Below are 11850 nucleotides of genomic sequence, written 5' to 3'. Positions count from 1 at the left end.
TCTTCTTCAAATCTGTATTCACCTGATCGATAGCATACTGCGACAGGTGATTGAATTTGTTGAGGTATTGAGTGACGGTATCTCCACCTTGTTGTAACTTCATAAACTCCTCTTGTTTCATATGAAGCACTCCCTCGGGGATGTAGTGTTCACGGAAAGCTGCTTTAAACTCATCCCAGGTGACTTGATGGTTGACAGGTTGGATGGCCACAAAATTTCCCCACCAGGTACTAGCAGGACCACGGAGTTGTTGTGCGGCAAACAACGGCTTCTGCGTCTCTGAGCAACGAAGAAGACCAAACTTTTGCTCGATAACCCGAATCCACTCGTCAGCTTCTAGGGGATCTTCTGCTTTGACGAATAGAGGTGGACGAGTTTCCGAGAAATCCAGATAGGTGGTCTCACGAGGACCCTGCGGATAACCTCTTCCCGCCTGCTGCTAGAATTGTTGCTGACCCGCCATTTCCCTAAGGAAGCGGGTATTATCGGCAGTGGCATTCACCAAGGCGGCAATCGCCTCGGCTAACGTGGGAGGAACTGGAGGTGGGTTTGGGGTAACATCCCGTCCCCCAGACGTTCCTGCTGCGTCCTGTCCTCGAGTCCTGGTCGGCATCTGTGGCAAAAACATTTGAAGTAAACATAATGTGCCAGAGAAAACCTTCCATTTTACATTACTATAAAAAGTAATGATACAGACTCGATATTACATAACAGGATACAATACCCACTATACAAAGGTTCAACCTATTATACAACAGTACACCCTACAATACCCTACCATACACTACTCTACTTCTATTACACCTTTATTCCTGCTTGCCATCAGTCTTGGCGGCTTCATCGTCAGGTGTGGGAGTCCAGACATCAACCAACCTCAAGGAAGGAGGAGGCTCAAAAAGGTCTAACTCCCCACCCAGCGCACGTCCCGCAACGTGAGATGGTCCAGCTTCTGCCTCAGCAGGTGGTGCAGGCTCACTTGGGTGTAGTTGTGAGTATAGTATATGGACTTCCTCGTGCAACGTATTGCAGTAAACCTGCAGGTCATCAACAGTCGAGCTAAGTTCTTTAACTCGGGCCTGAGCCCTTGCTTCCTTAGCACACATTAGCAAACGAGACTGCACGGCCCAGTCAAGTGCTAAGTCTCGATCAGCGAGTTGATCCTGCAAGTGTCGGATGTCCCTTCTCAGTTCGTTGATTCTATCTCCGTCGGCAACCCAAGCATCGGTCCTCTGTTGAAGAGCTGCTTGAAGTCGACTCACACGAGCTTCAAGGTCTCCGATGGGGTCGTTACTTCCACTGCTGCTACTTTCATGTCGGGGAGCCAATTGATGCCGAGGCACCCCAATTGGTCCCGTAGACTTGCGTGCCGTTAGCCTGGTACGTGGCGGCATCTTTTCTAAGGGGGAAAATGTTATTAGAATAGTGCTTAGCATGATGCATGTATAATTACAGAATCAACCTTAGTCGATTCAACCTTCTATATGTTGCACCCTTCCTATCTGGTCTTTAAGATAGACTCTTCAGAATACTTAGGTAAGAAGAGAGAAGAATTTTTAGGTAAGACTTTTGAAAATCCTTTTGAAGATGCCTCATAATATCTGCAAAGCAGGGCTATGCTCCGATACCAGCTGTGACGGAACCTCCCAAGTAATTAGGCCCACCTACAGTTGTCCTTGTCCAACGGACTTCAGACAACCCTGTAAGTGCCCCTGAACTACTTGACAAGTTCGGTATCTTTCCTTACCTTACCAGGAACGTTTCACCCGTCTTGCAGACATTACAGAACATCGGAGATAAAGAAATGCGGAAGCGAATTACATAATCTTACATTTATTTCAAAAACAAGCTTTGAGTTATGTTATTACAGACCAGACTAAAAGTGAGTGCAGAGTAGTAATATAATACAAACCAGGGAGGCACAAACTCCTCCCGAGAAGTTATAAACAAAGATCCTAAGTGGAGGACCGAGTCCTCCCGCACTTCAGTCTTCTTTTTCCTCATTTGGTACCACCTTGGAGCAGAAGCAACAAAAGTTTGTCGCTTCCTCACCTAAAAACAACAAAGGGATAAACCCTGAGTATGGAATACTCAGCAAGTCTTACCCGACTAAGGAAAAGACTCTCAAGGGTATGCTGGATAAATAGGAGTCAAGGAGAGGCTTTAGCAAAAATCAACTTATACTTTTGCAGAAGTAGCTTACTAAAGTGAGTCCTTACTTTCAATCTTTTAACGCCATGTTAAGTATTAATAGACTCCATTTGCATCTAGTCTAATTTCACATCACATCAAGACAACATCATTCTTCTCTATTGTGTTCACATCTTGACTCTAGGTTGCAGGGAAGTGACCAAGTCTTCATAACCGCGAAGGTACGGCGATCCGAATCGATTATACTCAGCTGAGGATCTCCAATCACACGACATATGTAGCACTTAACCCTTGCATATGTCAACCCGCCACCGGGGTTCTTAAGACCGGATCAGGTTCACGCAGACCGAGAGCACAGATACACCACCGTCCAGCCTCTTGCCACGGAGGGTACACGCTACTCTCGCCACCGCTCCACGCCCATCTCGTGTTGTCTTATTCCGGCCTTAGTCTGCCCGAGGCAAGGCTTACCCATGACGAGGCATGTGACCAGTTAAAGGGTCCTCGGTCAGCACGCCTACATACGCGTTAATCCTTAACCAACCTGGCACTACAAGAAACTAATAAATGTTCGTGGGTTAATTTAAGAACGTGGGTACCGACGTTCTTAATTGAGTTAAGTTCATGGGTTTGTTGAAGAACGTGGGTACCCACGTTCTTAGTTTAAATTCGTGTGGCCTAGCTAAAACCGTCGAACTTATCGTATTAGGAACGTGGGTACCCACGTTCTTATATTAAGTTCGTGGGCCACGTGGACACCGTCGAACTTAACCCAAAAACCTAAATCCCAACCTGCCCACACGATTCTCTTCTTTCTCGCCCACTGCACGTATCGCGCGCACTCCTCCACCGCGCCGCCGCCAGCCACCGCGCCGCCGCCAGCCACAGCGCTCGCCGCGCCTCCGCCACCGCTGCTCCACCTCGCGCGCCACCGCCACCGCGCCCAACTGCGCCCGCTGAGCCGCCGCCAGACCCGTGCCCAACCGTCGGGTGGCAGCTGCTGCGGGAGGGCGGGCGCTCTCAGCGAAAATGGGCAAGCGATAGGTGCCCGCGCGCTCTCAGCGAAGAAGGTGCGTGCCGACTGCTGAAAGCTGGCCAGGTATCAGCTCAGCTGGCCGCGCTTTTCTCCTTCCTGCTATCCTGGGCGTTTCTGATCCGTTCTTGAGTAAATTGCACTGCTCCATTAGTGGCAGTAGGACGATTAGACCCCATTTCAGAAGTAGATCCCAATCATTACGGATTCAGACCCCGTTTCAGAAACTACTATCTGTATTACAGGCCCGATCTTTGTGTGTGTGGGGGGCGGGGGTGTTTTTCTGGAATCATGCACTGCTTTCTTTTCTGATAATTCTGTTGGGAGTGTGTACCATCTGATCAATAGGATACCGCACTCTCAGTTTTATTGGAAGGTCAATTGCAAACTGTAACCCTGCTGTATGAAGTGCTTCTGACTTTTTCCCGAGTCCAGCTGCGCACTCTGTGCTTTTGAACTCGTCTTGTGCAAGGCCACCAGTAAACTTGTTTATTCGTTGTCTGACATCGAGATCCGTTAGACTAACTGACCTATAGTACATCTCTGTTAGAAAAAGGTCATAGGGAAAAGAAAAAAACAGGATTACAATGTTATCAGAAGTGAAAGTGTGCTCGCTCTAACTAGTAAGCACAGAGACTCCCTACTCTACCAAAAACTAATGCACAGATTATAATCGTCTTAGGATAGGTATCAAGATTTCAACTGACCGTTTGGGCGCAAACTAAAGAAACTCCGGTAATTTTGAACCACTCTTTTTCTTTTCGCTCTCTGATCAGGAGTTTAGACCACATGTACAGTACAGCTACAAGAGTCAGTAGCTGATTAGCGGTGGTTACGAAGGCTATTCACGGAAGGCTTCAAGCCAGAGCCAACTCAGTCCATCGGTGCGGTTAGTGATCCTCACAATGTAACCAATGTCCTTTTTGGCTTTTCTATATCAACAATTCCTTCAGCTTGCATGACACTCAAAGTACCAATACCAAACTATTTTTCTTAAAGTAGACAAACACATGGCTACGAGATAATGTCACAAATTGTCATCCGCTACCTTTTTTATCTCATGGGAAAAAATGACGGTTAGCTCTTCATTAGAATTGAAGGACTCACAGATACTTGTTATTCTTAAATGAAATATAAGCTGTGCACGTATATGTACGTATAACATTTTATTGTTTCAGAAATAAATATGTCGCGATCGATATATAATTCGGTGATATGAGGTGTCAGCTGGATTTGATAACGTGAGCTCACTGCCTGACCTGATTTTGAAGTGTCAGTGAGACAGCCATTTGACACAGTTGATACAGTTTTGTATCTGGCGGGATCGATTGAGCATCTTCCATGCACCAAGTCTAGCAGAATAATAATTGTTCTTGCTGAGAGGTAGATGGTACTAGTGTTGAAATACTGTGTGTTGGTAATTAGGAGAGCATGAACAGAAACTAATGCGTTCCTTGCTAAATGGCAGGGATCAATGCGTACTGCAAGACATTGACCCAGAAGAGCTTCACGCAAAATTGCAAGACCCTAGTTTTCTCGAAGAAGCTCAATTGATTGATGTTCGGGAGCCTGATGAAGTGTAAGATATTCCATCATTATACTTCATTTTATTTTGTCTCCACACAATCATCAAACTAACATGGCATTCATGATAAGTGCCCCCAACTTTCTGGGTGAGACATGTGTGACCTTTTGTCCTTAGATTGTAATTCATGAATGAGGATGCAAATGCTTTGCTGATATTGCGTTATGGTAAAAAGACCAGTAACTTTTGCATAGGCTGCCATGATGTTTTTTTGCAAGGTGATAGGTTATATGTTAACCAGAAGTGATAAAGTTGGGACTTGTCCTTGTTTGAGAATCGAGAGTCATGTCCGTATATTGGCGTGATTTCACAAATAATGAGCTGGATCATAAATGTTAAATTATTCAATAATTACAACATCTTTTTGTGGTTTTCAAAAGGAAATATGTAAGTTATCAAGCTAATGTTGTTAAAACAAACAACATTAGCTGCAGCTTTATCTCGTATATGGACCATTTAGTATGTTAACCCTCTCATACTTGGAAGATCCTAATTGCACAAATTTTAGAGTGTGCTTCACATAGTTGTAGCACATGGATCGGGACGTGCAGTTATTTGATTCAGCTAGTATGTTTTTTGTGGTTCTCTTGCATTTCTAGGAATGATATTGTGATTACCAGGTTGAGTTTCATTCTTTTATTTATTTTCGTTCTTGCTGGGTTGATGTTGAATTTCTACTACCTGCATGGTAGGGAGAAAGCTTCACTTCCAGGCTTCAAGGTGAACTGGCAGATATGTTTCTGCGGCTTTGTGAACTTAAACTTAAATTTGGCTGCAGGAGTTTCCATTGCCTGTCTCTAAACTTGCAGTGCTTCTTTGGCTGAGTGTAGGTTACTGCCATATTGGAGGATGGTAGAATATTTGAAGTTGACCTTTTGGTTGGTGCCGATGGAATATGGTCAAAGGTAATACAGTTAGTTCTCCGTTTGGTCAGAATCAAGCACAAACAGAACCTGATTTGACTGAAGTTTTCTGAATAGGTGAGGAAGACACTATTCGGGCACTCAGATGCCACCTATTCAGGTTACACCTGCTACACTGGAATTGCAGATTTTGTGCTGCCCGATATCGATACGGTTGGGTATGTTCCCCTATTTTTGTCCAAATCTCGAGGTCATATTGTATTCCATGCCTTGCGGACATGAAGTACCCTATTATCTTTTTTATTTTTTTATTTTTGTTATTTTGTGGTGCAGAAAACCACAGTTGATTTTAAGCCATACATTGGTCCAATCTATAATGCGATACTAGGACGTTTGGCCAATCATGATCAGGATCAGGTTTGGCAAAATTCTCTTTTCTCACTCCCTTTCTTGTGTGCTTGCAGTGCACTCTCATTTATCATGCAAATTTGTGTTCTCCCAAGAGGTAAAAAAATGCGCCATATCTTGCATGAGTTTGGTGGTCTCTACTTTTGGTGATGGTCTTGAAAGAGAATTACCAGCATGCCTTCCCATACTCGTTGACAGGATGGGTAATGAAATTACAAGACTTACAGTTGTCAAGGTAAGTTTTTGACTGCTTGCGTTTGATACCAATGCTTAATTGGAGGTTTTAACATCGTGCAATGCTTGTTTATGACATATTTAATATTAAAGAACAAATGCTGAAACACTTGATTAAGGATATCTAATATTGCATAATTTAGTCATACCAATTTCTATCTACTTATGCATGAGAATATGTTGTCTAATTTTTGTTTATTTCTTATTTTCTTCTGTGGTACCTAAACTATTTCACTTGACATGCATTTTCAGTTATTGCAAATTTACCTCTACGTATTGATCTCTCGTGTGTCCTGGATCATGTTGTTTCTGAACTCACAGCTTTCCTTCGTAAGGTACTTGCATAGTTGCATGGATCTTTGCTGCCTTCATTTGATTTTTATTTTCTATGAAAAGCATAGCAAAGAGCAAGATAATGCCTTCGTTTTCTCTCTCTTATGGAACAGGCCAACAGAGCTCTTAGGCAGGCGACGTTGGGAACTCTAAATTCTTTGGTTGTCACATATGGTTTGCAATATGTCAATATAACTAAATAACAACTTGCTAAGGTGTTCAGTCCTTAGTAGGCTGCATGTAAAGCTTTTATTTAGCCGTCCTATTTTGTTCTCTAGGTATCAAATTTGAATACATAGAATATATTTACACTCTGATGTCCTGATCAAGAGCGATGGAGCTAATGTTTGAACTTGTGTGTTTGAACTTGTGAACTACAAATGTGAACTATGGATGTGAACTTATGTGAATTTGTGAACTTATGTATTTGGACTTATGTGAACTTATGTATTTGGACTTGTGTGAATTTGTGATATGAACATGTATCCATGTGTTTGAAATCTGTATTATATGTGATATTCTGTGTTGCATGTGATATTATGTTTGTCTAATTTTTCATTTCTGTAATTTTTATTTTTTTTTTCTGGAAAAGGGTTAAGAACGTGGGTACCCACGTTCTTAACGTTAAGTTCGTGGGTACCGTCGAACTTAATGCGCAGCCCACGCAGACCCACGCAGGCCAAATAAGTTCGACGGCCACGTGGCCCCATCGAACTTAACGTAAAGAACATGGGTACCGTCGAACTTATGGGAACAAATTCGACGGCCACCGTCGAACTTAAAAACGCATGTTCTTAATGTTAAGTTCGACGGTACCCACGTTCTTTACGTTAAGTTCGACGGTACCCATGTTCTTAATGTTAAGTTCGACGGGGCCGTCGAACTTACTTCTCTAAGTTCGTCCAAAAATCACCGTCGGCTATATTCGTCGGTAAACCCACGTTCTTACAGTAAGTTCGACGGCTTATTACATTAAGTTCGACGGTTTTTCACCCACGTTCTTTAACCAGTTTCCTGTAGTGTGGGTAGAACATCACCTGTTCCTACCCCAAGTTTCAATTTAAGTATTTCCACCCTTAGGAAGGTGTCTGTTCCTAAGGATGAAAGAGCATCACGGAGAGCTTTGCAGTAAGATCCCACTATTGCTCCAAATGAAAATATTCTTGCAGGTAGAAGCCATCCTCTCCATGGTTAAATTGAGGACAACTTCTATCCACAAGATCTAAGCAAGGCTAAGCATTTTTTGTAAATCATATTTTGATACTTCACCGAAGTATCTATAAAAGGTATGGATATCAAGGAAAAGCAATGCATCCAAGGGTTTCAAGTAACTCCTATGAACTTAATGCACATTTCACTAGACTTAAGTGTGCGAAAAGTATTTAAAAACACAAGGAAAGGGGTTGCATGCACCGGGGCTTGCCTTCGTTCACAGGTGAATCAGGCTCGGATCCACAAATGTCAAAGTAGAAATGATTCCCGGCCTGAGACTCCGAAGGTGGTGGTGGTGTCTCCTCTTCAGTTACTTCTACCTCTTCTTCACGTTCTAATCATAACCATACATATATATAAGAATGGATGCCATGGGATGCTCATGAGAATGCAAAGATAACATAAACTTATTATTTATGTCTTGAATACAACTTGCCTTCACGGAGTTCCGGGAACTTAGGGTTTCCGGAGTCGGTAAAGGAGTTCATAGGGCACGGGGGGTGTTTTGGGGTTTGGTGATCAAACAAGGTCCAAATCAATTCAAACTCTACCCAAGGCTTCTAAATATTGTATAACACTCATATAAAAATTTTGGGCATTTTAGGACTTATCAATTATTTTCTAAAAATCCATAATCAACATTTTTAACCATTTTAAATACCCTAAAATTTCTTACTTTCACTAAAAATCACAAACTTATTTTTATTAAATACTATGGAAAATAACAAACCTAGGAAAATTAGTTTCAAAATTTTAGCATTTTTCTACATTTTTCTACATATTTTTGAATCTCTACTGAAAAAGAAAAAGGAAAAGAATTAATAGAACTGGGCCGGATTCAGCCCAGCGGCCCAGGTCCAGAGGGAAAGTGCCCGCGCGCGGCCGCGCCCTGGCGGCTTTGCACAGGGGACCTTGGGGTTTTGGTTAATTTGAAGCAGGTTTATTTACTGTGTTTCTCAGTCACTGACAACTTGCAAAAAGACCCTCGGTCTTCTATTCTTTCGCGCGACGGGGTCCACGACGGTGCTCCGCATGGGCGGCACAACTCCGGCGAGTTAGACTGGCCGGGGAAGATCGAGACCGGTGCTCAGCTTCGGATTAAACCGGATTCGTGACCTAAAGAGTACTTTCCCTAACTTAATTGCACAAATAACCAACCCCCGAACTCTGGCCACGGTGACCAAGAGCAGAGCGGCAAGATCGCCGTGTTCCCGGCGACCAGAGGGTTTCTAGTTCAATTGCGTGGGTCGGCGAGCATCACTAACATGCACAGATGCTAGAACAGGAACAAAGAGGGTATGAGCAGACCTGTGGAGGGCTGGCCACGGTAGGGTGTAGTTCTTGATGGCGGAGAGGGATTTGGGGAAAAACCAGAAATTCGCGAGTTCTAGCGAAGGACGGCTAGCGATTAGTGGTGGCTGAATGCGTGAGGATGTGGTGAAGCTCACGGCGGGGTCAATTTATAGAGCCCCGAGGCGGTGGCGCTTTAATTTAAGCGGCAAGCGGAGGTGGCCGGAGATAAGGAAGAAGACGTCGCGGTGAAATCGTGGCTAATGGCGTGGCAAGCTCCCCGTCGACGATGGGATGGCCTAGAGGAGTCACGACGGCACGGTGTAAAGATAGAGCCACGCGGCGGACGCCGGTGATGGCTCAACGGCAGTGAAATCCTTATCCCCGAGCGGAGAGCAAGGGGAGGAAAGCACTACAGCTGGCCGGAGTGGCTTACAGCTCACCGGCGGCAAGGGTTCGTACCGGCTGTGCATATTCGATGACCACCGAGCACGAATCACGACGAGCCGCGATCAACGGCGACGGCTACCGACGATGAGCACGGGGGAGATCTTCTTCAGTTAATCAGGCACTGTACCATGTCTAGGACCAATCTGATGGACTGACAGCCAGAATTGAGGGTCGATTATCTTCCAAATTTCTGTGGCAACACATACCAAACTCTGCAGCAAAGTTATAGAGCTACTAACCAGCTACAAGTTTGTCATAGCTGCCATGAACAGATTCCTGCTTGATCCTAGTTGAATTTATGCTCAAAGTCGTAGTGATTACACTGTCTGTCTGAAAATTCAGACCTAATAACCTGATAGTCCAACTTCAAGCTTAACTATCTCAATATTTCTCTTAACAACTATGCTTTCCTTCTTAAGCAAAGTTGTTCTCCTATGATTGAGCTACCAATTTGATGTGGTAACCTAGGGCAAAAACCCTATATTTTGAGAGCTACAAGGCTCAAAAGTTGAGCCCATAAATCTGAATTTCAGACTTAGAATGAAATAGAGATCAAGTGGTACTTTTTTGCAAATTGGTCCAAAACTTAGGGTTTGGGTTCCAACTTCACACCTTAACGAACCAAGTGACTTAAGATACTTTATTAACTTGGTTTTTGCACTTTAGTCCAAATGTGCATCAATTTTGCACATAAGCCCCTAGGGTTTGGACTTAGAGTTTTCCAGGGTTCCAATTAGGGTTTCTGGTATCCCAGGGGTACAAAAAGTGATTCAAGTTTATTCTTAGGGTCATTTTATGACTTTTACCCTAAAGTCTTTTGGTTTTCTTAACTTGGGTAAAGTTTTACCCCTATAATCTCTATTTAGGGTTAAGTTCCTTAACCAGGGTTCTAGTTGCAAAACACTTAAAACAATACAACTTGTTTGAAATTTTTGCCTAGTGAATGCACTCTAGGTGTGTCACACATATGCAATGCCAATGCTTATGATGTCATGCTCAAGTTTTAGTTACAGTAACACCAGGGGTGTTACAGTGATGTTATAATGCTGAAGGACCCCAAGAAGAGATTATGCCCTATAGTCTACCACCTCTCGTTATTTGTGGGCTTCACCGAGGGCGGGAAACATTTGGTGACATCAAACGATCTTCGGGCTGGGGACGACTGCGAGCTTGTTAAGGGGCCAGACGATGGTGAGCCGGTGTACTCTGCCCGGATGTGTGGTCACAAAATTTAAAGCCGCCCCGGCTTCATCTGTGCGCTTCTCTTCTCTTATGTCGGCTACTAAGATCACTTAGCACCCCACCTAAGAGAAGAGAAGCACACACATGCAGCCGGGGCGGCTTTTAATTTTGTGACCACACATCCAGACATAGTACACCGGCTCAACATCGTCTGGCCCCTTAACAAGCTCACAGACGTCTTCAGCCCGAAGGTCGTTTGCTATCACCAAATGTTTCCAGCCATCGGTGAAGCCCACAAATAACAGGAGGTGGTAGACTACAGGGCTTAATCTCTTCTTGGGGTCCTTCAGCATTATAACATCACAGCCATGCCTTCTCTGTCTAACTGCATTGGAAAGTGCCCTTCTATCTGCGAGCTTGCTTCCCGACCCGATTCAGGCATTCCGCCGATGCCATTCTCCATATAAGTCCCAAACAGAGAATAGGGATGAGGTAGTCAAGATTGTAGGTTCCATCAATAAGGGAACTTGGAGAAAAGGTGATTCAAAAGAAATCGAGCCCAAACCCGCCTCCGGGGCAGGATCGGGTCGGGAAGCAAGCTCGCAGATAGAAGTGCACTTTCCAATGCAGTTAGATAGAGAAGGCATGGCTATGATGTTATAATGCTGAAGGACCCCAAGAAGAGATTAAGCCCTGTAGTCTACCACCTCCCGTTATTTGTGGGCTTCACCGAGGGCGGGAAACATTTGGTGACATCAAACGACCTTCGGGCTGGGGACGTCTGCGAGCTTGTTAAGGGGCCAGACGATGGTGAGTCGGTGTACTCTGTCCGGATGTGTGGTCACAAAATTTAAAGCCGCCCCGGCTTCATCTGTGCGCTTCTCTTCTCTTATGTCGGCTACTAAGATCACTTAGCACCCCACCTAAGAGAAGAGAAGCACACACATGCAGCCGAGGCGGCTTTTAATTTTGTGACCACACATCCGGACATAGTACACCGGCTCAACATCGTCTGGCCTCTTAACAAGCTCGCAGACGTCTTCAGCCCGAAGGTCGTTTGCTATCACCAAATGTTTCCAGCCATCGGTGAAGCCCACAAATAACGGGAGGTG

General features: G+C 44.4%; 1 long non-coding RNA gene across 1 annotated transcript; it reads left to right on the top strand.

Annotated features, from left to right (window-relative positions):
- The first annotated feature begins 4548 nt into the window (after positions 1 to 4548).
- On the top strand, positions 4549 to 5490 carry LOC103629322 (uncharacterized). Its single transcript, XR_554295.2, has 3 exons — positions 4549 to 4564; positions 4650 to 4760; positions 5459 to 5490. It is a non-coding gene; the product is annotated as an uncharacterized lncRNA (long non-coding RNA).
- Positions 5491 to 11850: the final 6360 nt, after the last annotated feature.

This window comes from Zea mays, chromosome 6 (genome assembly GCF_902167145.1).
Source record: "Zea mays cultivar B73 chromosome 6, Zm-B73-REFERENCE-NAM-5.0, whole genome shotgun sequence".
Taxonomy (NCBI): Eukaryota; Viridiplantae; Streptophyta; class Magnoliopsida; order Poales; family Poaceae; genus Zea; species Zea mays.
The sequence above is the reverse complement of the archived record's forward strand: the minus strand, read 5'-3'. Positions and strand labels throughout refer to the sequence as shown.